This window comes from Oreochromis niloticus, linkage group LG14 (assembly GCF_001858045.2).
Source record: "Oreochromis niloticus isolate F11D_XX linkage group LG14, O_niloticus_UMD_NMBU, whole genome shotgun sequence".
Lineage (NCBI taxonomy): Eukaryota > Metazoa > Chordata > Actinopteri > Cichliformes > Cichlidae > Oreochromis > Oreochromis niloticus.
Genome location: NC_031979.2, coordinates 16,215,236 through 16,241,521, shown reverse-complemented (window position 1 = coordinate 16,241,521; position 26,286 = coordinate 16,215,236). Strand labels below are relative to the sequence as shown.

The window sequence follows — 26,286 nt, the reverse complement described above, 5'->3', positions numbered from 1 at the left end:
TACAATATCTGCAAGCACAAACAATAAAGCTTTCCCTCCCCTATTGTCGAATCCTATTCTGTTAGTGACCAAGAATAGGGTGGAAAACACTGTTTTTTTTATCCCTTTTCTTCTCTGTCTCAACCCATCTTAATATACTTTTATTGGGTGCATAAGCGAGGAGGGAGAGCCTCTTTGTGTCCTTCATGGCAAAATGAGCTTAACCTATAATCAGCATGGTGGAGATGGCACAGCTCGAGTATCGCGGGGAGCGTTCAGCCCAGAGATGGGAGCTTTTGCATGAAGCCAGCTGTGAGGCTATAGTATAGTTCCCTGCCTTAACAGTAGGTATCTGAGATCGGGGGCGGGGGCTGAGATGATCATTTCACATGGTGACAGGGGTTTTCCCTTATCACGAACATGTCCACACAATGATAATGTGACCTGACAGTGCTGGCGATCACTGTGGGCGAGGTCTGTTGGTGCTGGTTAGAATGGAGTATTTCCAACGGTCTACGAAGGCATCACACACACACACACAACATGTAGTTTTGAATATTTTATGCGTGTGCCAACTTGGAGATCATTCCTGATGTTTGTTTTTTTTAGTAAGGAGTCTGTTCACAGCTAACAATACCAAATATAAATGGCTGACTGAGTCTTCTTTGGCTTTTTTTGTGTGTTTGTTTCTTTTTTTTCTTTATCCGCCTGATAAAAATCCAGCTCCTACTTGCGGTTGCAGCTGTTTATACTTACAAATTAAGCAACAGTGATGGCGAGCACACAGCACAATAACATATTCCCAGGCACAAACGAGCTCTCTCAATTACCCTCTCGAGAAAATTCTAGAGGCTTTGACGTAAATCCCTCAGCTTTAACTACAATAAGCATCCGTCCACCTCTCCAGGGGGAAAGGATCACCTTTTGAACATGCTGAGAGATTATTGCAGCGAACACATGGACACATTTATGAACCTCAGACAGCTGCAGCCAACAAGTGCAATACAATGAAAAAAAAGTGGCCTACCCATGAAAAAGAGATTGTGCTATTTCTCAGGAGCAGTATGAATAAAGAATGTGCTTCATATAATCAATATTGGTATTTATAGAAAGACGTCTATTCAGCATAAAACTCCTAATTGACTACTAATTGACATAATGGATGGGTAATAATAGGAGTAAAGCTGACAGCTGAGACATGGCATAGATTAATTTGCTTTCTGCTTAACCCTGATTAACTGTTCACCTCAAAGCGGGCTTACACTTAAAAAGAAAAGGCATCTTTCTAAGCTGATTAGGATGTATTTTGACCTCTTACATGTTACATTGTTAAACACGCCTTGCACGTAAACTGACATTTTGATGGAGGTTTTTCTCTGATTCTCTGAGTTTTCCACTGATCTTTACTCTGTAATGCGAAAAAAGTTTGTTTTCACCAAGTCAGCAACTTTGGTTGTTCTTGTTTTTGTTGTAGGTGGATTCTATACTCAGTCTGTGTTCCCATCTGTGGCCAGATCTGTGATCTTTAAAGGTATCCAGAATAACTTCTGATGTTTCACCTTTGTTACCAGCTATACAGGAGCCAAGACTAGCTGCACACAGCCGCATCTTGCACGTTTCCTCTTTCATGGTGCATTGTGTAAATATTGAGATGCACTCAACAGAAAAAAAAAAAAAAGCTCTTTGCTGAGCAGGTCCTTGATGTGTTTTGAGAAATCATTGTTAGTATTAACGATGGTGCCAGGCGTGAGAATTCATCAGCAGGCTGCATCTCATTTGTGCTGAGCTTCATTCATGATGTTATGAACAAACGGATGTTTGACAGAATGAGACTGTGTTTCTCTATCATGTTATTGACTCACCTGAGACCAGTCGCAGCAGATGGCTGCCTGTCTCTGAGCCTGGTTCTACTCAAGGTTTCTTCCTGTTAAAAGGGTGTTTTTCCTTCCCACTGTTGCCAGGTACTTGCCCATAGTTGGTCATCTGATTGCTGGGGCTTCCTTTCCATCACTGTGGGGTCTTTACCTTACAATATAAAGCACCTTCGAGTGACTATTGTTGCGATTTGGTACTGTATGTAAATAAAAGTAAATTTAACTGACTTGACGTGTTGCCAGTTAAGCTAATTAGTTACACCACCTATTTTTCCAGACATTTTTTGCCCCCTGTCCCAACTTTTTTGAGACGGACCGCTGCCATCAAACTCCAAAATGGCCTTATTGTTTTCTTAACAAAATACATTCTCTCAGCTTAAACATTTAATATGTTTTCTGTGTTTCATTGTAAGTGAAATATAGGCTTTATGAGATTTGCAAATCTCAGTCTATTTTCACTTACATTTCAACTGGCATACCAACGTTTTTGGAATTGGGCTTGTAAATATAAACACTTAACACTCAGTAAGTAAAAAATAAAATAAAATAAATCACATGCTATTGTGATTGGCAAATACTGTGGTTTTGGACAGGGATCTAAAAAGCAACCATTTTTCCTTAAACTACACCCCTGCAGATTCTGTTCACAGAAGGCGTCCACGTTAACACCTGCCAAAGCAGAGCTACAGTTCCTGCCACAGTACGTGGAGCTGGTCTCCGGGACCACATTTTGCAATGACACACACACAGACAGACTTACAAGGTGAGAACAATGCCAGCTTCACTACTGCGGTTCATAATAAACTGACTGACCCTTTGAGGGCGTGCACGAGATTCTGTCTCTCCGGCACAGTTCACAGTGTAAGCTCCACTTGTGGACCTTTGCAAAAACCAGCTTAGTGTGAAATAAGAAGGAATGCCAGGCTATTAGTGCATCGATTTTCTAAATGATTTTCTAAATGATTTTCTAGATCTGAGACCGATCTGATTTACTAATCTATCCCATGAAAACACTATTTAAAACCATGACATTCTGACGTTTTTTGTATTATTATTATTATTTTTTTCATTTTATCCACCAGTGCTGGATGTGCTGAACTCATTTTCTGCCATGGCGCAATCATCCTCGTCACACAGTATGAAATAGGATTGGCACAGTGAGGCCTGTCTGGTTTTCCTATTCAGAGTTACTCGAGGTAATGTATGCAGCAGTTGTGACTGTTTTGACTTAGTGAGATGGATAAACACTCCTTTACAACAGGGAATTGCTCTAGATTAAATATTAATGAATGTTTCTTCCTTGTGTGAGAAATTTACATATGAAGACCAGCAATATCAAGCAAGATGGACCAAAAGTGATAAAATTTATCCTTTTTGATTTCACTGTTAAATTAGGTTTGTTATGATGGACCTTTAGAGGAACTAATTGAAAATATGCCCACTTTAAGACGTCCCGGTGACATGAGTGAGAGGAAGAAGGATTTCATGTTCCAAAAAAGACACTTCCTTATGCATAACGAGGAGTGAGACATGACAGGCCTCAACTAGCCTGTTGTTATTGTTCTTGTTGACGTGACTGCGTGGCATTTCATGTGCAGTGGGTGCCAATTACATCCCACTGGCAATCAATGCAAAGTGTCCCCGCTGCTGCTGATATACTATTAAAATGTGGGTCTGAAACACTTTAATAAGTTTACTTTGCGTATGAAATATCGTCTCTGTTGTTGCTTTTGGCGTCTGAGGATGAGAGGCCCACTTTGAGGTGACGTGCTTTTTGCGCGACTAATTGTTACAATCGAGTTAAAGTCAAAATTTGAAAAGGACGAGGTGACCCGTTGGAGCGTCTTTTCGTTTATCACCTTCTCTGCTCTGGGCTTTAATTTTTGAGCTTAATAAGAGCAGGGAGCAGCAAGTCTGACCGGCGTTAATTTGCTAAGCTTCTCAGCTATAAGAGTTAATTACCGTGAACAAACTGTGAAATACAGATACAAAATAAAGAGCTTAAACTGTTCATGCTTGTAATCATTTCCATAATCATTTCATAAGTGTTAAGTCTCTCTGGCAAAGTAGACTGGCACATTATGAAACGCGTGGACTTTAACGACAGCAGGCTTTCAAAGTCTATATTTCAGAACACGGAGAACATCGACAGATGCCCGGTCTAATTTCTCTGTACTTAATGCTAACTAAGTTGTAGTTTTTATTTGCAGTCCTGCGGGCTGCTGCGTGATGCCCCTTAGGCTACAGCTACGGAGCTTGTCCGTACCATCTGACTGCAGATATGATGCCCATGAATATTACCATTATCACTTAAAACATATCCAGAAATTACTAGAGCAGAAACTGAGCAATGACTTGTGCAGTCATGGTGCACAATTTGCACTTTATTTCAGCATGGGCATTCATGGCACTTCATAGCATGGCCTTGATGTTCATTTTACTGTAACGCCAGTGTTTAAAAGGCACAATCTGTAATATAACTATGGGAACCACTTATAACACATTTTCATGCTGCTTCTGGATGATCACTAAAAGCAACTGGGCTTTGAGACATTATAATCACAGACAATGTGAAAAAAAGGGGAGTCAAAGGCTAGCTGGAATTAATGTCATATATGGATTGTTACAATTTTCAGTAGAAAATGGGGGTCTATTGAAAAATAAACACATCCTAATGCATCTTTGTCACTGACCTGACCTGAGAGTAATGCATTGCAGGGTGGAACACACTGTCATCTACTTCACATTTAGCCATCTCCCTGTAAGGCAGGTGATTTCTGAATGACTTCTCCAGTTGTGTTCTTAACAGATCAATAGAGCGGTGCACTGAGGGACCTATTATACTGTTTCCCCTTCAGATTCTAGCGCAGTTTGAGAGGATCTCAATGAGAATGAATCAGCATTGTAGTGCTTTTTGTTCCCGTGAGAGACTCGAAGAAATATCTTATTCATGTCTACCTCATCTTTGCAAAAGTACAGGGGGAATGGAGCAAAAGTATGTTGCTAGACAAGCTTGTTGCAAATTGTTACTGTGTAGATAAAGTGGTAGTTGCATTAAATGCCATCTAGGTATCTCTGACGGCGTAATAATTGTTTGTGCTGCCTGGTGACGCACCCGTGTGAACGTGCGGTGTGTCCAAAATGCTGCGCGCTGATCAAAGTGGCTGTGTGAACATGTGTGATGCCTGGCCTCAGGTGGAGCCCAGCTGGGACCCGCCTCAGCTATGTGGTGTCCAGTAATCTCGCATCTGTTCTCCTGATATGATTTATGTATACAAATCTATAAGGGAATGCCTGTTTCTACTATTCATATGTTCTTTTAGTTTAAATTAGCAGTAAACTGTGGTATAATGTGCTCTCATTAAGCATAGCAAATTTAATTTTAGCTCAGTGTCTTGGTTATTGAATGAAAACAACACTAGACAACATGAAAGCTCATCATTGCAGCAATACAAATGCACCCGCAGCGAGCACCTTATCAGTTAAAGTGAGTCTGTGTGTTTGCATATCCTTTGTTTTTTACTTCCATAGACACAAATTCTGTAATTTGAATGAATGCCAGTAGGCTGTGCGTGGCTACAAGCTGCTCAGTTTAGCATTATTGCTAGGCGCAACTGTAGACAGAACAATGTTCACACTCAGGGAAGGAGTCGTGTTATAATATGCAGTGGGTTGGAGGCCCGAAACAAATGCCCTTGTGTGATTGATTACGCGCTACAAGCTAATGAGATAAACAGAGCCTGAATCGATTCAGCCGAGGTGGAATCATGCCAGAGGGGCATATGCAGCCATGTGCAATGACTCTATTGACACGCTCATATTCAAAGGATCGGTGAAAGAAACCAAGCTCCTGTTTCGGCTGAGAAGAGAGCTGTGTCCTCTTCCGCTGCACGGAGCTGCTTTATACCCAGCACTGCAATAAGGGTTATTGTGGTCAAATCAAACACTCACGATGAGATCTGACAAGCTAGATACTTACTGCTAAACAACTACTGTTAAGAAAACCTTTTTTCAAAGACAGACAAGAAAATGGCATTGTAACAGGCCACCTAGCATTAGCAGATGGCAGAGAATCTTCTACTTTAGATGGTGACAAAGCCAAACTGCAGTTTACAAGTGTGAACAACCATCAGCATAGGGACTATTTTCTGTAGCTGCTGCAGTGTTTGGCTCATTGGCCAGTGACAGATATTCCAACTACTGTGGTTGAGTGCCTTTCCAGGAGCTAAATGCTGAGCGTGTTTAAGGTGGTGAGTTAGAAACATGGAGTCCAGAGACAAACTACTCTCCTGTTGCAGTTTACAAAATAACAATAATGCGCCCGAATTCTTCATATAATTGTGGTCACGCGTGAGTTACTTTGTAAGGTTCAAAAGAAGCTAAATACTTGTTTGTCCCACTCCCTGGGGCTTGACCTTACACACCAAAATCCAACACGAGTTGTATTTTTCCATGTTGCATCTTAATTTCTATTAGCACGGACAGCGTTTGAAACACAGATCGAGCGTGGCGGATTTTAAGCCTTTTCACGCTCTCCGATAAGCACGACAGCAGGGAAATACGACCAGGGCTCCTAGAAGGGCATTCACAGGGTGCGTGTTCACTTGACTGCTTTACGATTGTGTCACTCAAAGTCTTGTCTGCACACTAGAGGACACGAGGGGGAGATTCATCAGTCACCGAAAATAGGAAGTGGAAGATAAAGTACAGTAGAGTATGGCATTATTAACTGTCTTTTGCAGAGGACAAAGGGGACGGGTGTGCCAGTGTCGCCTATGTGCCTCTAAAGGCTTAGAGGGAAAACACAAAATTTCATCAGTGTCCAAGTGCATAAAAATTAATTTGTTGTAGTGTCTGATGATAAGCCTTTAGGCAGGAAGGCAGCAGAGTGGCAGGGTTGTTGCAATTCCTACACAGATGAACGGTTCAAAGAGAGAGGCTTTTTCATTTGAGTCCAGACTTTCCCCATGAGGCTGACATTTCCTTTTGCCGCAAAAGATCGTGTGTGTTTTTGTGTTTGGAGGTGCATTATCGTTAAAGCTTTAACATATATTTTTATGTGGCCTGTACAGTCCACTTTAGAAAGGCTAGATCTCCCACTTTAAACGAGGCTTAATCATTAAAAGTTAAATATGTAAAAGTGTAAAGTAGCTTAAGCATCATCATAAATGATCCTCGTTTTTTTTTTTTTTTGTTGAGTCTTACATTCAAAACAGTGAGCACATATATAGTAATTGTAAAGTATAATACTGTTTAAACCATAATCCTGCAGCAAGCTCTTCATTCAATTTCAAAGAAGTGTTTTTATGTTAAGTCTAGAAGGCAAAGCTTAAATCTACGAGTTATGTAAGAAGCCAGAGCTTCAGCTAAAGGAATCACGTGTTCTTTGTACTTTAGAAAAATGATGTCGTACACATCTCCTTCAAAAGACGCTAAACTGGCTGATTCCACGGTTCAGTGGTTGTACGGTGCAGCAGCAACAGTGATGCTAATCACCACATGACTCATGGTGATTGGCAATGTTCGAGTGAGGCCTCGATCATGCTAAATTTAAGTAGAGCAAAAATAAACAGGCTTCTGCACTACATTCAAAACTGGGAAATCAATATGGTTTCAGCCACGCCACACTGCAAATGAAAAGCATGCATGCCATGATAATGGATATGGATTTCTGCATGTGTGGCTCATATTTCAGCACCATGCTGTGCTAAAAATCTTTATATTTAGCGCTAAAGGAGATGGCTGATGTGCACAGGAGAGGAAGTGGATTTTTTTCCTGGTGTGACCTCTTTTAGAATTACTGCCTAAAGAGCAGAGGAATAGTCACTTTGTGTGGCTGCAATATACTTTTTGAGTAGACCTTTCCTTTAACCTATAACTGCTTAGCATATAGTACTGTAGGTGGGTTTAAAAGGCCACTGCCAGATCTGCCTGCTGCTGCTCTTGTAATTAGTAGCGGTCAGAGGCCAGCACAGTAAACACAGAGTAGAGATGAACTTTTAGACGGTGGGTAAAATGCAGCAAGGTAGGCAAACATTACTGTATGTAGAAGAGACAGTGAAGAATCAAGGCAGAAAGAGCTACATTAGAATATGTATCCTGCTGAGAGAAGTTCCATCGCGGCCTTGGGATGTCTCACATTGTTTGTAACTACTAAGACACCTTGTCTGCATCAGGCATCCTGGTGTGTCTTTCTGTTTGTGAGCCTTTCATGATGGTGTGTTTGTGTGTCTCTGAGGGTCACAGCGTTGTGTTCCGGATATATTTGATTCGTGAACAAGTTGTGGGTTTTTCTGTGGCTCTCAAAGATGACGTTACCAAGGTGATTCTGTGGTTGGCACAGGAAATATTGTCTAGCCAAGATCAATCTGTTCATAAAGAAGATACAATTTTTATTTGTTTATATATTTCACTGGGAATCATCTGATCATCTAGGATCAGGTTTTCATGGTTTTATCAACAATTATGATTTTTTTCAAAGCATATTGGCTCCTTGATGTTAATGGGACGTGGGTGACTATAAACATAAGCCATCCCCACTTTTATTTAACTGGCTTTAATCTAGATATGCCATTTATTTTACATGCTCTACTCCACTGCTCTGATTAGCTGATTGTTGTTTGCCGCACTCCGAACACGTGTTGCAGAGTGCCCTCTGATGGACAAACTATGCAACATCAACACTCCTAACATGTCTGAAGGGTGTTTCCTCCATTTCTTCTTCACTTTTTTATTTTCATTTATGGGCCTTTTCAAAATGCAGATGATAGATTGAGAAATAACTAATATTAGCAGATAATGTCGGGCTGCTGACAAATGTGTTGGGCCCCAGCTATGACATGCCTCAGACAGAGTTGTATGGATGATAACAGCCAAAATCACACTAAAATCAGTCAAGCAATAAAATTAACTCCATCCAGAGGCTTTTGTCACAATCCATTTTCTCTAAGATGTCCAAAAGCTGTAATATCATCACTTAGAGATTCTGCTTAATAGTTGCTGTAAAATTATAGCTTAGAAGCAGATATTCATATTCATTCATAGTCATTCTGATATGTATGAATTGTGGCTGAATATGCTGGTTTAACATGGTCATCTTTTACTCTTCACTATTTATAATAATAATAATAATGCAAACATTGTCCTATACCCTGAGCTGATAGGAATCAAACACATTCAGACACTGTTCTATAGTCAAATCTATGTTTAACAAAGACAAATCCACTATTTTACACATTTCATTCTTGTTTCTTTTTTGGACCAAAAGTTACAGCGGTGAAGTTCCACTTTCAAAATCTCATCAGCGCTCACTTCAGTGTAATTAAATTTCTCCTCCATTTGTTAAGCTCTCTCAAACAAGAACTACATGCAAGAACGCTTTATCCCACTTTAGTTCATCGATTTCCGTTTTGAGTTAAACATCAGTGTGCTTTGTTTTGTGTTAGTTTAAAGAAAATCTATGCAGATGCAAAGTTTTAGTTTTCCTGCAGAGAATCTTATTAAAACAGGTGATCAGTGCTACTAAAGAATAAAAAACAATAGAATAATAAAACTGCAAGCATTATGTCAAAAGCAAATAGCTTAGCAGATTAAATAAACAGGCAATGGCTTCATGGGTATCTAAATAATATGGTTCGACACAGCCAAGCTTTGAGTGTGGTCTAAGGCGGTGATTATTTCAGCATCCAGATCGATCAGAATTGTCCAGATCGCCAAAGTCATTTCCTGAACCAAGCAAAGGGGGTGACAATTCGTTTTTTAGACCACACATGAGCAGATTTTTGTTAGTTTGTTTTGTTACTTGTTTGTGCCTGTCTTTCATCCTGAGCTTGTGTAATGAGTGATTAGGGAGGCCAAAAGGGCTAAATGTAAGAGGGTTTAACCCAGTGAAAAAAAGAAGAAAGGGTATCCTGCAAAGCTGTGTTAAGCTTCAGTTATCTGATGAAAGCAGTGTGCCCAAAGTAGCTTCAAAAACCAGCTACTCACTCGATTAAGAACAATGAAGTGGCCCGCATTCAAATACGGTAGTATTGTCCTGGCTCCATAAGGAAAGAGCAACAATAACAAACCAATCTTAGGGATACTTTGTGATTGCTGAAGTTTTATTGACTGGGTTGTTAACCACCCAGTCAATACAACTCGCTCACACTTTCTTCCATTGTTGGCGGGTAGAAATAATTAGGAGTGTTAGGATCCAAGCAAAATACAGTTTTTCAGCAACATTGTAGCCTTGGTAAACAGCCACAAAGTGTCTAATAAATGCCACACGCCTGCAGGGTGTGTTCACATCTTAAAATATCAGTGGTTGTTCACGTCCACACAGAGTTGTGTATTTTTTCAGACTTTTAATTTTCAAGTAGAAATTCAACACACAAATGACTTAGTTTAAATAATTTCCATCCTGAGATTATTCTCGCTCTCATTTAAACATAATTGCACCATCATGAGTCGCTTGTACCTACAAAGAGCGATCGAAATATAACTAATAATAAAACTGAAGTAGCTGGGAAATGTACACCTACATCTCAATCAAGGCAATAAAATTTAATAAGCCTTTGAAACCGCAAACAGTGGTTGAATCCAAACATATTGTACAAACATGGCAAGAGATTTCGTTAATCAAAATCCCCTGACGTTAGAAGGAAGAGGGGGTGAAGAAAAAACAAAAAGACAAAGACTGAAGATTTTCCTCTGGCTCGGATTAGCACACACAGCACGTAGGCCTACAGAGATACCAACACTGAGTTTTCTCACAACTGAATACTGACAGGAAATGTTAACTCAAATCTGTTTGCCCCAGGAAACATCTCAAGGTTAAGAGAAGTCATGCATGAGGTCTGTATTCTCTGAAAGAAGACCTGCACCCTTAGACCACCTGAGCCATTTCTTTTTCTCTCCGAGGTACCAAAATACATCTCCATCCAGCTTTCCAATGTAACCAGCAGCCTCAATCTGTCTGCTTGGACCTCCGCTTTGCCTAAAGGCACTGAAGTTGATTAAAGAAACTGTGTCAGATATGAAGCACCTCTCGCAGACCGCTACCAGTCAGAGTGCTCACGCTGGTGTTTTTTCACGTGGAATCACCTTGACACAGCACCTCTGATATCACTGGGCCTTAACACAATCTCACCATAGTATGGTGTTAGATGAAGCAGGCAATAAGCTGTGAGGATGAACGGACAAAAAGCAATACGCCCAAACTCTATTACTGTTAATTGAACTGGAAAGGAAGAGGGTTATGTTAGAAAGACAGGCAACAGGGAGAGAAAGAGATAGATAGTACATGGGGGGGAATATATAGAGAGAACCTCCAGTAATAGCAATCTTATCTCTAGATGAACTTAAGGTATGCAAGAGGTTAATTCAGTGTCGCATCGGAGAGACGGGTCCATTACACCGTCTCATCTGAGATATAGAGGCATGATGGTATCGCTACCTATCTGGGAATAAAAGCCAATTTGTGTAAGGATTAAGAGCTAATTGTAGATGCATGAAATCCAAAACGACTTCTTGTGCGTTACCACCTGAAAACAAATGTGCTTCAGAAGTTTCGGACTCACAAGCTGACGAAAATTAATCACTTTTTTCTCTTTGCTGTTTTATTAGGAGATTGTCATGCTTGCTGTCTATAGATTATGCATTAATCCAAATCCCATTTACAGTACAGGCATTCATTTCCCAAAGGTGTCAAACACAAGTAACATTTTGCTCAGCAGCTCTGAAAGAGGAAGAGGAGACGGGACCGTCATTTGCTCTTCTCTGTTCCTGTGAGCGCAGACGTCTGATGGGTTAGAGATTCTGCAACTCCTGGGGCCACAAACACACAGGATATATCCTGTTCAGTCAAAGCTACCTGCGGCATGCGAGACTAAAGGACTCTGCTCAGTTTTAAAAACCTGCGCCTGATTTGTCACAAAGTTTCCATCTGTGCCTACGGGTTCTGTAAATGCGTTATCTCAGAGCTCGTATTGCCATCGTTGGTATTTTGAGCGACATTTCCTTGAGATAATTCATTCCACTCAACATCTGATGTGTTTAGAGCTGCTCAAGGCTGAGCGAAGAAACAAAATAGCTTCGCATTCAAGTGGCATGTTCTGATAAGCACCTGACAGAATTTTAAAAACCCCCAAACTAAACTGTCCACCATGATTGTTTTGTGATTTCGTGATTTACAAATCACATTGCATTATTCCTAAACTGTGGGCTTCTTCTGGATTCCACTATCCAACAACTGGAGACTGTCTCACTATAATGTCCAAGAGATGAGTCGACTGTGACATCAGGTAGTACCGTATTACAGTTAGGAATGAAAACGGGGTCCTATGTTTGAAAATAGCTGCAATTGCTGTAAACAGTTAGTGTAATACTTCTGTTACATCCTGTAACCTAACAATGTGCACTTCAGCCACATCCTGATTGTTTGACAAAAGTCCACTGTGGTTGTGTGCAGAGGCAAAAATTACAAAAAGCACTGTAGCACTGCCCAAATGGAGACATAAGTGTATATGCTGCTGTTGTTGGGGGGGGGTTCAGACATACAATCAAATTCTCTGCAAAATGCGCAAAAAGACACCAGCATGCATGTTGTTCAAGAAGAACCTGCAGACCCTGCTGCAGTTGTATGTCATCATCAATAATATACACTGGCTCTATTCTTACCAGAACCCAACATAATTCTATGAAGACAGTCTGATCAGACTGGGAGTCAAATCCTTTGCTACATGAGTCTTCCAGACAAAAGTTGTCTGTCTTTAATGTTCCGCATCCAAAGAAGCTGGTGAATGGCAGCTTAAGGACAAATGCCCTCGCTCATTCATCAAAACCAGACAACCACTTCGTGCCCGGTGGCCCCACTGACAGATGAAGACCAAAACATCTTCTGGGGGGCAAGAGCTTTGGTTATTTTTTATTTTTTTTTAAATCCATATGTGCTTCCCCCGGCTGCTCCCTACGCTACGGGATTATAGAAAGCCTCTCTACATTTTGTCTTGAGCAATGAACTGCATGACAAATTGCTCTTTGCACTTTAAGCTGAGTTCAGTAGGGTCCCAAATTGGCATTTAAAAGTGTGCAGCGAGAATGAGACAGATGTGGCTGAAGCGAGCTGTGAAGACGCGTGGAGACGTAAATCACATTTTGTATTTGGAGGCGCGGGGAGGCAGCCATCAGGGAGAAGTGATTATATTTGAAGGCCGGTATCAACTGGAGTCTTCGCTGCATATTGTTAGAAGTCTGCTGAAATGGGAGGAGAGTGCGCTGGTCGGAAAGGAGAAGAGACATTAACTCAAACGGGAATATGGGATTCCACGTTTCTTTCAAAGCTCTGAAAAACCCTTTGAAGAATGACTGCCTTTCTAAACAACCTAATTCACCTAGGCACAGATAGATCTGAATTTTTACACTATCACTCAAAAGTATATATATATATATTTATGCCCATGCAAACTATATTGATTTGACAGCTGAGCCTAACAAAGGTCTATTCTTACAGCTTCAGAGAGCACATAAAGACACTCTGGCAAAAAGGAGTGTTTACAGCTTTCTTTAATGCTGCAGAAATGTGGGACTGTCCAGAAATTAGATAGCAGCAGCAGTCGAGGTGATACACTCTTTGTAACAACAGCACTCCCTTAGTGCTCCACTCTGCAGAGGGCTGTCTAGCACATCGACATGGGTGGTGAGACCATAAAGACTAAATTCTATAATGTGCAGTTTAGACAGCTGCTGTCTATTATTAGGTATGACTAACCAGTCTTTGCACAACAGACACAACATTAACAAGTTTGCAAATGAAATAGTATGAAATAGTAAAACCTAATAACATGTAAATTTAAATTTTACATAATTTATCAACACTGTTAATTAGCTAACCAAGCTGCCTTTTACTAACTTTTTTTTTTATTATGAGTCTGACAGTGAAGTCTCTCTGTCTACTTAATATTTAGGTGATTACAGACAGGACCTTTTGGCTTTTGACTGGCAAATGCTTAGTAAAGGGATTTAATCTATGCCACATGTAAATTTGTATGACAGTCGATTACTTAATGTGGGTCGAGGTAGTGTGGAGCATCTGTCAATCAGGAGGTCAACTGTTTGTTTCCCAGCTCTTCCACCTGTGCGTTTAAGTCGTTTAAGCATAGAAAAGATGTTTGAAACAATATGTGCGACTTGGTGAATGAGCTTTGTAGTAAAAAAGCTCTTTGCGTGCTCAGTCCATTTACCATTTAAGGTATTTTGAATAAACTAAAGCTGTCTCAAAATTGAATACAATTTTGTGTTCTGGTGTGGGCCTACAATTTATCAGTGTTTTAGTCACACCTTTATATTCAGAAAAAATGAACTTTTCCATTTCTAGGGAGACTTCGTCACTTGTTAGTCTACCCTATAGGATCATGTTGCAACAAAATGCCAGCCATGCAGTAGTATAGCTACACAAGCCAGGCTTGTAAAACAATTGCTTTAATACTAGTATTTTGCAGTTCTTTTCCCAGTTACCTGAAGCCTGTGTCACAGTCTCTACCTGGTCATTTGGTATTTTTTTGGAAGCTTTGTCTCCCTGACACAATTAAGAGAAACACCGTTAGTACACTGGCCAGAAGGTATAGTTTGTTGGAAAAGGCTTACAGCAGGTGAATTGCTGAGACTCAGTCACACAATGAGTTTGAAACCCAGAGTCAAAAGAAAAGAGGCTAAAAAGCTTCACAGAGCGGCCGGCTTATAGTCTAATTCCCAGTTACTCTGGCACTATGGGTGACCCATTCACATTACTCGGTCATTTTATTCAGTGTCAGTATTAAAGCTTCTGATTGATGCGGGTTTAAATTCAAATATGAGGGCTAAACTGGCTATTTTCTCTGGTTTCTCAAAGCCTGTCCTGATCAGCGTCCATTTAAATGTCAAGACAGCGGAGATGTGCATGAACTATCTCTCCCGCTCACTCACTCACACACACAAGGACCAAGGCAATCATGGGCTTACGCACACATGCACACGCTTTGTATTAGCTTAATTATGAACTGACTTTGACTCCGAGTTTCATTTTGCAGCTTAAACCGCCCATGCCCCCAAATGCAAAGGAATCCATAAAACCCTTAAACTTCCCCGGATAATTCTTATCATCAGTGGCTCTGTGAAGTGTCTCGGTGTACTTTAGAGGATTTTTTTTCGGCCTCTGCATTTGTTTTATGAAGGCTGAGTTGCAAACTGTGTTTGGTTTGATGTTTGCATATGTTATTGATTTTTTTTCTGAGTGCTCAGGGTGGTAAATAATCACAGTGGATATATTGCTGCGCATGCAAGTTTAGCTTTGTTTACAGAGACAGGGCTGTTTAATTGCACTTTGTGCTTAGTGCTCAAAGCAGCTTGATATGGAAATTTATTGGATTTTCGAAATTTGTTCAGTATAATTGAATTTATTGCTTGGCTGTCTCTTGTTTAAAAGAGATTCTCAAGAAACTGCATTGCACTATACAACGTATATATCTGCCTATGAGGTAACACTTTTTTAAGTATTTACTTGTCTGGTGTTAAAGCAGCAGTGATTATGACTCAGCCTGGAATCAGCCTAAAGCTTTATAACATACAGCATTCATATTTTAAAAGGCTGTTTTGGAAACAAAAATAATCCAGGACCAGTTTTATTTCTTCACTTCTCACTTTGATTGAACTTAACTGAAAAATATAGCTAAAGAAATCTTTCTCATCCCACTATTTCCTTTCTCTCAAAGGAAATTGTCATCTTGGTTTCGCCTTAACTTCCTGCAGACCTTCTCATTTTGACTGCTGTCGTCTTTGCAGTACCTCCTCTATGCTTTTGTTTTGTCACTACATTTCACTCGCGCTCAGTCTGAAGACATTTTACAGACACGGGTTTAAAAATCAAAACTAACAATGTCTCGCTTACGGCTGCAGCAAGCAAATTGTGAAGCAGAAGGGTTCATCGGAAAAACAAATACATCGTATTAGGAGACGGGCTTTCCTTACCTGCTCATATGGATTTCTGTTATGTGGAGCAGGCACAAAAATGTCAAAAAACATACACCAGTTTTCCCCTCTGAGGTCAGATAATAGATTAAGCTTGAGACCTCCACGCCCCCAACTTCAATGTCAGTCACTCCCACTGAGCCCAGCTTTTCGGTGGTAAGGAATTCTAGGTCTCTTTACACACATTGCTGCAGTACATCCTACCAATCATTTCATAAAGCCGCTTTTTTTCTTCCTCTTCTTCTTTTTTGCCTTAAGCAAGTGTTACGCATGGTTGAGCATCCAGGGAGCCGCGGTGAACCTGCCGTCTCAGTATGACAGGTTGGTTTCCAAATAGCGATAATTCCCACAACCACTGAAGACATAACTGCATATACTTGCATGAATAAAGCAAACTTATAGATCTGTATGTACTATATGTGCACATATTGTGTGCAATATGCCCCAAAACAGCAATCCTCTCACACACTGAAGGGAAGACGCTTAGCAGAAAGGTAATTGGATTCTGTGAGATTATCAGAACGGGCATCTCTCCCGCCATTAATCCGTACAGTGAAATATGCAGATGAGAGTTTTTATCTTTGCTAACATCTTCAGTTTGTAAACAGATTCTTTACCTCTGAATTACATCAAACAAGCTCTTAAAAAAAATCCAGTCAGCAATTACACCACAATTCCTCCGATGTTTGCAACGTGATCTGCCGTGTCAGCATATCCAACTCTTCGTTAGGGCGGATGCCTCGCAAAACACTTGCAATTAGAAGAAGAACTTCTTAATGGTGAGAAATCCCATATTGCAAGTGAGATGGTCTCAGTGTCTTCGCGTCAACCGAGCTGACATATTGCAGCGTGACAGCAATTAAGTGAAAAGAACAGAGAAACTAATACAGAGCCATTCTCCCATGTAGGCTCCCCAGGAACCTGGCAGAGGGAAGGTGTTTTCAGGACCAAATGATGGGCTGTCTGATAGGTTTGATCTATCTGAGCTTGTCTCTAATGGCACACAATCCAGCGAATGATGAGAGTGAATCAAATCAATTAACAGGAATCTGCAATTGCAATAGGTTGTGGGTTTTTTATGACTTGTTCAAAGATTATAGAGAGATGACTTGTTTTGAAATAACACAATCCGACTGACATGTTTGCCACAGACTTCTTTGAAAGACTTTCCATAAACAGAGCCTGAGGGGAGCATAAAATGTGCTGGACTCTGCATTTTAAAAAGTTGTGGGGGGTGAAACAGGCACAGGAGCCTCTCGCAGTCTGTCGAATCAGCTCTCGGATAAATGAACTACCGACTCCCAATCTATCACTATAGATTCAGCCACATCCTTTCTGCAGAGTATGATGTTTGCTCTGCTCCCCGGTCAATGGATTGAAAATGCATCCTTCGCCAAGTGGCCACATCGCTGTATCAAATCGAGATGAAATGTCGCTGTAGCTCAGAGCAGCGTCAGCTCACGACACCCTCTGCAGTCACCAGCGATGTCTTCGTGCTGTTGTGACTGAACGGGAAGCATTGTGTTATAGGAATGCAGAGGTCAGAATTGCCTGATCAAATGTGAAGTGCTGCCTGAGAGAGAGGAGTGTAGCAGACAGCGCTCTGTCAGTCCTGCTGACGGCAGACGGGGTGGATGCCTCGTCATTCCCGTGTTCTGATCTGACCTGTCAGTAGAGATTCGTGCAGTGAAAATCTTCTCTTGCCAGAAGTGCCTCCTCCACCTTCTGACTCAAAGCATGACCCGAATTAATAAGATGGATGGTTATAAATTGTTCTAAAACGCTTGAACCTGCACATTAATGTGTTTGTGATGCTGCTCAGCTCCCACTCTTTGTCAGATGATGCAGTGAAGGAACTTTTAACCACGTTTTTATTATGGCGGGCAGTCTCTCTGGTTAATATTATGTAGCAGCACTGATCCAGCCAGAGTGTTCATGTTCTCCTTAATACATGCCCTCTTACTTAAGCTCCCAGTTCAATGTGTACCGAAGCTCTTCAATTTCCCCAAGCCCTTGCAATTATGCAGACAAAAGAGTATGAGCCATGTGATTGTGTTCTACTGCAGAAGGTATATTACCTTTTTAAGGTGTCAACGAGAGTTCCTGAGAGAGAATATAATTGCAGCTTGGGCAGGATTCAATTGTTAGAGCATGTAAGAGGGATTTTCCTGGTGTTTGCCTGACTGCACCAGTGGCCACATTTGACTTCAGACTGTCAGTGCAGTTGTGGAGTGAAATATGTAGGTAACCCGATACATCATCAGAGGTCAGCGCTGCTGCAGAAGAATTCACAGGCCAAAGCAGAATCACTCTGCCCTGCCTTTTCATCTGGGACCATTATTGGGAAGAAATTTTGACTCGCTGCACACGCAAATCAAAATGTGAGTGTGCTTTTGTTACACTCTGATTCTGAAATCCAGCAACGAAAACAAAACAAAAAAAACAAAACCGCATAAAGGCATTCAGTGGCATCTTCACTGTCATTCTCACCAGTTAGAATAACAGATGTCACCTCCAGCAGATTACGTCAGCTCTTGCTATTTTACCTCTATTGTGTGGTAAGCCAACAATTAAATGATGAAAACTCTTGTCTGAGGGAATAAGCACTTTTCTGAGCCAGTTTTCTCTGTAGCTCCTTCTCCTGTCTGGGAAAAACAGATTGCATTGTGTAATTTTATGATGATTCATTCATTGGATCAAGTTGATTAGCATGCAACTGTTTTCTCAAAAGTCAGATCACAGATATATAGATTAAAGTTATACCAATCAGTCATTTGTTTATGGGCTTCCATTTTGTACAGGTGAATTTGGCTTATTTTTGCCATCTCTCATTTTTCTCGAGCCAAATAAAAGCCCCATAAGTCACCAACACCACATGCATGGTTGAGAAGTCCAGTTCAGTGGCTCATATTAGCTGAGGTTAAGCCTAGCAAACTGCTAGTAGCTACAGCTTCCTGTGCTGCCAGCCAGCTGTCACTGTAATAGGCCCATTACACCCGCCGTTATCGCCCTCGCAAATTGTGTTGAACACCAAAAGTGACGTCACATCCACCGCCACAAGCTACGCTTTCACTATGCAGTTTCTGTCATGCACCTCTCAATCAGTCAAGTGACACGGCTGAAAGCAACAGTGTATGAGCTTGCTGGTTTTCACTGCCATGATATTATACAGAGGAAGATGTTGCAACAGTTTGAAAAGATGAAGCTTCCCATTTTGATTTCTTTTGCTTCTCTTATGGATGTTTTGCCTGAGTACTCACGCCTATTGTTCAAGACAATACTGCAGTGAGTACTGGTATAAATGGTGGCTACATCACTGTTCAGCACAATAATTTGGCCATTAGTGCCCATGTCCATCCACAACTGTAAGCCCTGATTAATAAGATAAAGATCATCCCTGTATATTTGCTATATAGTAAACCTGTTCATTTCTCCTCAGTAGTCTAGGATATTAACATGTCACTTTATTGGAATTGACCCACTTTCAGAGCCAGACCAAAGCAGCTTTAAAATTGCAGGTTTTTTGCACTTTTTTAGCCCCCACAAGTTTCTGCCCAAATATTAACTCAACATAAAATATGTATGACATGTACATAACATACCTGTTATGTATCAAACGATTTACTAAGGATAGCTGGTTTCATTTTCAGTTTGTAAGATAAGTGTGCATAGGGTATTTGAGTGGTTTTTATGACAAGCATCACTGTGATCCAACATCTTAACATTTGGCTCAAACCACTGAGATACCACCAAAGCTGTTAGCATGTTCCAGAGCCTTTAAGGATATGGGGCAAGTTATCTGAAAATTAAATATACAAGCATATTAACTTACTCTGAAGTGCGAGCATACATGTTACAATCAAGACTGTCTGCTTTTGCAGCGCATCATTAACTTAAAAACCCTAACAATGCTCTGTGAAGCGCTGAAGAGAGCAGAGGTGTTTTTTCCTTCGCAGTAGTCACATGGAGTATGATACTCCATGTGAGTGTGATGAACAAACTAAAGGAAAGAGAGTGATGAATATTTCAGGCGTCAGGCTTTTTGGCTTTCTGAAGTGACTGCTACAGCTATGATAAGAGAGCTCATAAACATTCCGCACGGGAGGGTGACTAAACTTAAAGCCATGGAGCATGTCATCGCCTTCAAAGTTTTCCAATGACCATTTACAATCTCACCTTTTTGTCAGCGCAATGCACCCAAGCAAAGATGATAGGCAAGGCTGCGGGGACACGCAATACAGTTACACAAGAGGGAAACTGAATCACTCCTTGACTGTTTCTTGAACCCTCACAGAAGTTGGAAATGACCCAGAAGGTTGAGTGACAAATGTGCAGATGAAAGCCATCTAGAGAAAGATAGAGCCTGCTTCACTTTTGGGAGTGAATGTGATATTTACTGTAACGGTACTGCACATATGAGCACATGGCATATAATTCCCTCCAAGGGTAAAAGTCTAAAGGGATGAAGTACACAGCAGATTTGAGACTGGGGTCAAACAGTACATATTTATTTATTTACTGTCGCTGAAATAGCTCTCATCAGTATTTGAAACATTATATTAAGGTCAGTGCTGCTTTCGAACAGAGGCTTTTATCTATTTATACCACAGAGGCCAACTGAGATTGTGGCTGTTACACCTGGCAGCACCTTAAGCCTGCTGGTTATTCCTGCACAGCTTCACGGCTCTGCCTCTGGCTGGACACTCTTCACAGGGATCAGTGTATTCCAGAAATGGTGTATGTGGTAGTGGTGTGTGTGTGTTTGTGTGTGTGTGTGTGTGTGTGTGTGTGTGTGTGTGTGTGTGTGTGTGTGTGGCAGAGGGGAAGCAAGGTGTAATATTACCAGGGGATTGCCTATAAATCCTTAACCTTCTACTGCCCTCTGGCTCTGAAGTCCTCTGTGGGTGGTGGTGGGTTTGGGGTCGGTGGGAACATAGTGTCAAGAGAACATTTAGGCTGGAAATTAAAAAAAAAACTTTGGTGATTTTGTTTTCTTTCTGTTTAATAAACGTGTGAGCTAATTCCAGAATATGAAGAGTCTGATTTAAGAAATGATTTTACATTTTCGAAAGGCAGGTTAAGTGTTTTGGGACCTCACTACCAACTTTATTGTATCTCATATCCTGGCAAAGGCCCTGACAAAGTTGTCATTGACTTCAGCACTGAGAGTTCAGTGTTGCCTGCTTTTGTTGCAGCCATATAGCTGGGCAGATTTAACACCTCTGGCTCTAAGCCAGGAAATGGAGGAGTTATGAATGGATGCAGTTATAACATTAGTGGTCAGAGGGCTGCAGTGAGGCCTGACACTTTCCAAGAAACAGCTGCTGCTGGAATTATATGTCATTTCTTGGGTATATATATTATTACTATTTACAAAACTAGATAGACTGTATATAAAAGATAGACAAAAAATGATATGAAGCCTAAATGTCAGCAACTCTCCCACCACAAATTGGCCGGATTTTTAAAAAAAAGGACAGAGTTTTCACTAAAGTTGGAAAGCTTTGTTATACTGTATAGTTGCTCTATCTGTGTTCTGGGCTGACACTGGAACCTGATCCCTAGACATATTAAATACTTGAATTTTGCACATGAAAACCAGAGCACAGGTGTCTTGAATGTGTCAGTGCAGTTAGCCAAACAGGAAGCAATGCTAATATGTCAGATTATTCATTAAAATCCTCCAAAAGGCTCAAACATGGCAAACGTGATTGAGAGGTCCAAATCAGCTACTTGATTTAGCAAATACAAGTCACAGCAATTGCCTGTGTCCGCACCAACCTGCCAATCTCAAAACAGCCATAACAAGACTCTACATTTGAAGCCCCTGTTCACATATGGAGTGATCAGTTGCTTTCCTCACTTCCATTAATAGTCACTTCAAATGCTCATCTTGAAGCTGAGATAACTTGTGGATTGAAATTCCATTGACAGCTCTGCTCGTCTCCTCCAGTTTATGCCCTTAAGCCTTAACAAAGACAAGCTATGAAAAAGAAACAAACAAAACAAAACAAAAACACCAGATATAGCACTTTTAATTGGGTAGAGACCAAAACACCATCTGTAACGGCCTCTGATCATGTTGTGCTTGTGAAATCAGCCTCAAGTGGTCAGTCAAGGAATTGCATGGCTGTGTTTCATTATACTCTGTTGTTTTACTTTTTAAAAATACTTTTTATGTTTTAGCTGTGCAACATCTGTTGCATAGTCTATTGAAATCAAGCCTGGACGTCTTTAAAATGCATGCATTTTGAAGGATAAATTTAAATATAGTAATAATAATTTCATAAAAAGAGGAATATATTAAATAGTTTTTTTAAAGGAGGAAGATTGAGAGAATTCCTTCTTGTGGATGTGCATATTAGCTTTTGAACAAGAGACTCCTTTAAAGCCACAGTCGCTGTCCTTTTGGTGTTGGCCAGCAGGTTCCACACAGAGTCACCAGTCTTCTCTTAACACAGCACGAAGCACAAAGTCTGACCGTGATAAGGGTAAGACAACAGCACGAGGCAAATAAATAGTTCTTTTGATTTAACCTGTGCCAAGCTTTTCTAACGCGCCATCAGTCCCAGCTGCCTTGTGTTGCCATGGCAACTGATGGTCAGGCTGAGCTCAGCACAGTACAGTTTTGGTCTTGAGAAAACCATAAACAGGAGAACAAACAAAGACTGCTCTCCAAAGCTGTGATGAGAAGAAAAAATAAAAACACACACACACACTCACACACACACACGGTTATGTTGATACCAGCCTGTGTACTGTCACAAGTATGCAAATTATCTCACTTGAGTGAAGCCTCTGCTACATCCATCATTCACATCTCGTGCTATTTCATTGTGTCAGTGCACACAGCGTGCAATTAAACTGTATACCTCGCAGAATGCATGGAGGGTGTCGGGAGATTATTGCTGTAAAATCTGCAAATAAATCACCTCCAAGATAATTACATCACATCTTTGCTATTGGGCCTGTGGCATTTCCCTTTTCTTTTTTTCTTTAATGTGTGTATAATGAAAGGCTTACATTAAATTCAGCGTGCATCTACCCGGTTGATAATCGGCTAAATGGGTAATTATGATTTAACTGGATGATTGCGAGTTCTGAGGGCTCGGGGGCGACCTGCACACTTGACGATTGTTCTTCTAAAAGGACATCCTGTGCTCTGTGGCTCGGCCTTCATTGAGCTGTCAGGAGCTGTGGGGGACGCAGCTCTGTCAGCATGCCTTCCCACCTCTGCCATCCATTGGATCGATCACGCCGCCACCTCCTAGAGAAACCCAACCACCGCAGCTCCTCCAATTACTGCTGATGGGCCACATCTTTCTATCAGAGTGGGTGTCAGAGCCATACGGCGCCTTTCAGAGACAGGGACAGAAAGAGGAGGGAAAGGATAGAATAGCGAGCTTGAAGTGGAAAGAAGAGGAAGAGAGAGGAAGAAGGGACGTGGTGACAGGCGTGCACAGCTGGTGAAACCGTCCATGTTAGACTTTGCCAAGACGGATGTTAAACTTAGACCCGCGTGTGCATTATTAATATTGACTACGTACACGAGAATAAAGAAGCATTTACTCACTAACTGACACGTCTGAATTAATCATAGAGGCACACTCAAAAGGCACGATCAATTCTCTTTCATGATAAACCTGGCAGCTTCCTCTTAAATGATAGACGTCGTCAGGAAAAAAATTTTTTTTAAAGAGCCGTCAGCTCAGTCATTATCTCAGGCATGACCTGACATGCCATCAAAAATTTATTAGAGGATGACCTAATGTTGTTTTTATTTAGCTTATTGTTTTTTCATCATTATTGATCTCTTTAGAATGCAGTATTTCTATCAAAAACTGTGTACTAGTGGTGAATAAGGGTGTTGGTTGGTAGAGTTTCTGCAGCAAAGGCCCCGCCCTCTGTTGACGCAGAGATATAAAACAGTTTCCATAGTGAATCTTGCCGAAAATAAGCATCCGCTTCTGTTTTCCCATAGCGCACTGATTGCCTTTTTAGCCTTGGGCAAGTAAATCTACGTGGATACAATATATTGTTGGGGGTCTATATACTTTAACTGTGCATGTATGTGTGTGTGCTTTATGATGTGGTACTCACATGGCTCCCGGTGGGTCTTTCAGGTTGAGACTGAACTGGAAAGAATTGAACCTGCAGGGCTGTTGAAGCTTCTCTTTCAGACTCCGGGCTTAGAAAATGGTGCAGCAGTGAGTGTACATACAGAAACACGAATCCCAAACACAATCAAGGGAGGAATATCTGCAGGTGCACTTTTTTTAACGTTAATTGCTTCTTTGTCTGCAAGTCAGGCTTTGTTCGTGCAAGACAACTTCTGGGTTATGAATTATCACTCCTTAATGATCGTGCGTGCAAAAAGTAGCACGTGTGAAAGCAAGTGCACCCCCGCCTGTGTTCTGATGGGCTACATTAGTAGGTTTGAAGTCAATCAATACCAACGCTAGCCTGTCTCTGGTTTCTCTCCTCGCTCCCTGAATCCAATCCTACATTTTCAGGTTTTTGGCTCTTCATCCGTCACTGTCAGATACACAGATTGACGTGGTCACAGCGGTCATTTCGCATTACAGCCACCACGGCCCTCTGCGCAGTGGTGAGATTGTCTGAAAAGTGCGTCTCCCTCAGTGTGTGTGTGTGTGTGTGTGTGTGACAGAGAGAGAGGGTGCGTTTTTAAGTGTTTGCTGTCTGGTCATGGAGCAGAACATGACAGAACAGTGGTTGAATGGTGTTAGAGCCAGCTGCTGGAGTATGGAGTTGGTGCTTGAATGAGTTTTCAAGTAATTTGGACATTTTAATACGACATCAAATGCATCACTCTGTTGTTTTAAGACTTGTAGTTAGATGCTTTACTTAAGAATGGCAGCAGTCCTTTATCACTGTTTCCCTTTTTATTTTTAAACTGTTCGAAGAGTCGATGCAGGACTGCTTCTAGCTGTGATGAGCACAAACAACGACATTATGCTGCCATGTAGATGTGGAGTTGTGTTTCAAGAAGCCATTGTCTTGGTCAGTGGAGGTCTGGTAAACAGTGCTGCCAGCCAATCACAGATGTAGCTCAACAATTCCACATGTGGAAATGTAGAGATGTTGGTGGGTAAATAATAAAATGCAACAATCTCCGGCAAACATCTAAAGCACTCTAACGTCAGCATCATTATTTGTGATGTACCACAGCTCCTATCAGCGGTGTACTGTTGTAACCATAGCTACGTATTTTGGTTTAGTGCTGGGTTTTATCTTGAACCCCTGATGACCCACAGCACAGCTTGTGATTCTTCCTTTGGTCAACCTACTGCATAACCTGAACATTATTGCTGTTTGTGCCTACTGGGTAACAAGGTCCCTTTGAATATTTTTTAAAAATATTTTTCCTTTAGTTTTCCAGTTTCACTGGCCCTGACAGCTGTCTGTTCACATCTCACTATTCTGTTATTTTGTTTGTGTTCTTTAATTTCCCATGTTATTTTATTCATATATCTCTAAAACATTTTTTTAGAAGTCCGATATTGCTGTGGCTCTGGGAATATAACAGTGACACTTCACAACCAACTCAATGAAAATAAAGTAGCATTGGTAGCACAATGATATATTGTTCCCTGTTGTGCAAGAGGTGCAGGTTTGCAGTCTTTCATCTCCGTCATGTCAAAGCACAATACAACATTGTGTGATGGAGACAGAGGGCGCGTGTTTGTGAGTGATGTTGTAGGTACCAGGAGAATACATATGAATTTACCTTAGGGTTCTTTTTGCTTTGCCGATACGTAGATGGATAGTCAGAATGTGGAAAAAATAAAAATAGTATAGTTTACAATAAATAAGCAACACATTCAGAGTAAAAGGTCCTCAAACTGTGAGATAAAAAATATATATGTACAACAGTGATATAAAAAACAGAATGAATAAAAAAAATAAGACTGAAATTGCATAAGAGAGTAGTGGAAATTGCATTAATAAATAATATAAACACTATAAATCTAAGAAAACGTGACAAGAAGGTATAATACAGAAATACTGAAGTAGTGTAATGTGCAGGTCAGCCTCAGTGTGGGGGATATTCATCTCTGACGTCTTTCAGCCTGTCTTTGTACTAGCTGATTTTTCCACCTCAATTGCTGTAGCTTCATATTCATATTTCCAATGGCTTCCTTTTTAGTTGTTCCCATTTTCTGCTGCCGAGCGTGCTTTGCATTCTTGTGCTCGGGATGAGTATCTGCGAGTCCAACAGAAGGGGCATTTCCCCTGTTTTTGAGATAATTGCGTGCTCCCCTTATAAACAGCCCCTATTGAATTTAAATTAAGCCAATAACAAGCCTGCAGCATAGCATGCCCTCTGGATTGCACCCTGTCAATAGGCTGTTAACGTGTCCGACCCTTGTCTTATTTTGCCTCGTGTGGCATCAGCTGTTCCCCCTGTACATCCGCAGCGGCTGCCCAC

The 26,286-nt window shown here is 41.0% G+C and overlaps 1 protein-coding gene across 5 annotated transcripts in view; it reads left to right on the top strand.

The window, feature by feature from the left end:
* The window catches only part of b3gat1a (beta-1,3-glucuronyltransferase 1 (glucuronosyltransferase P) a), an 89,023-nt gene that overhangs the window by 5,710 nt on the left and 57,027 nt on the right, over positions 1 to 26,286 (top strand). The window lies entirely within an intron of this gene.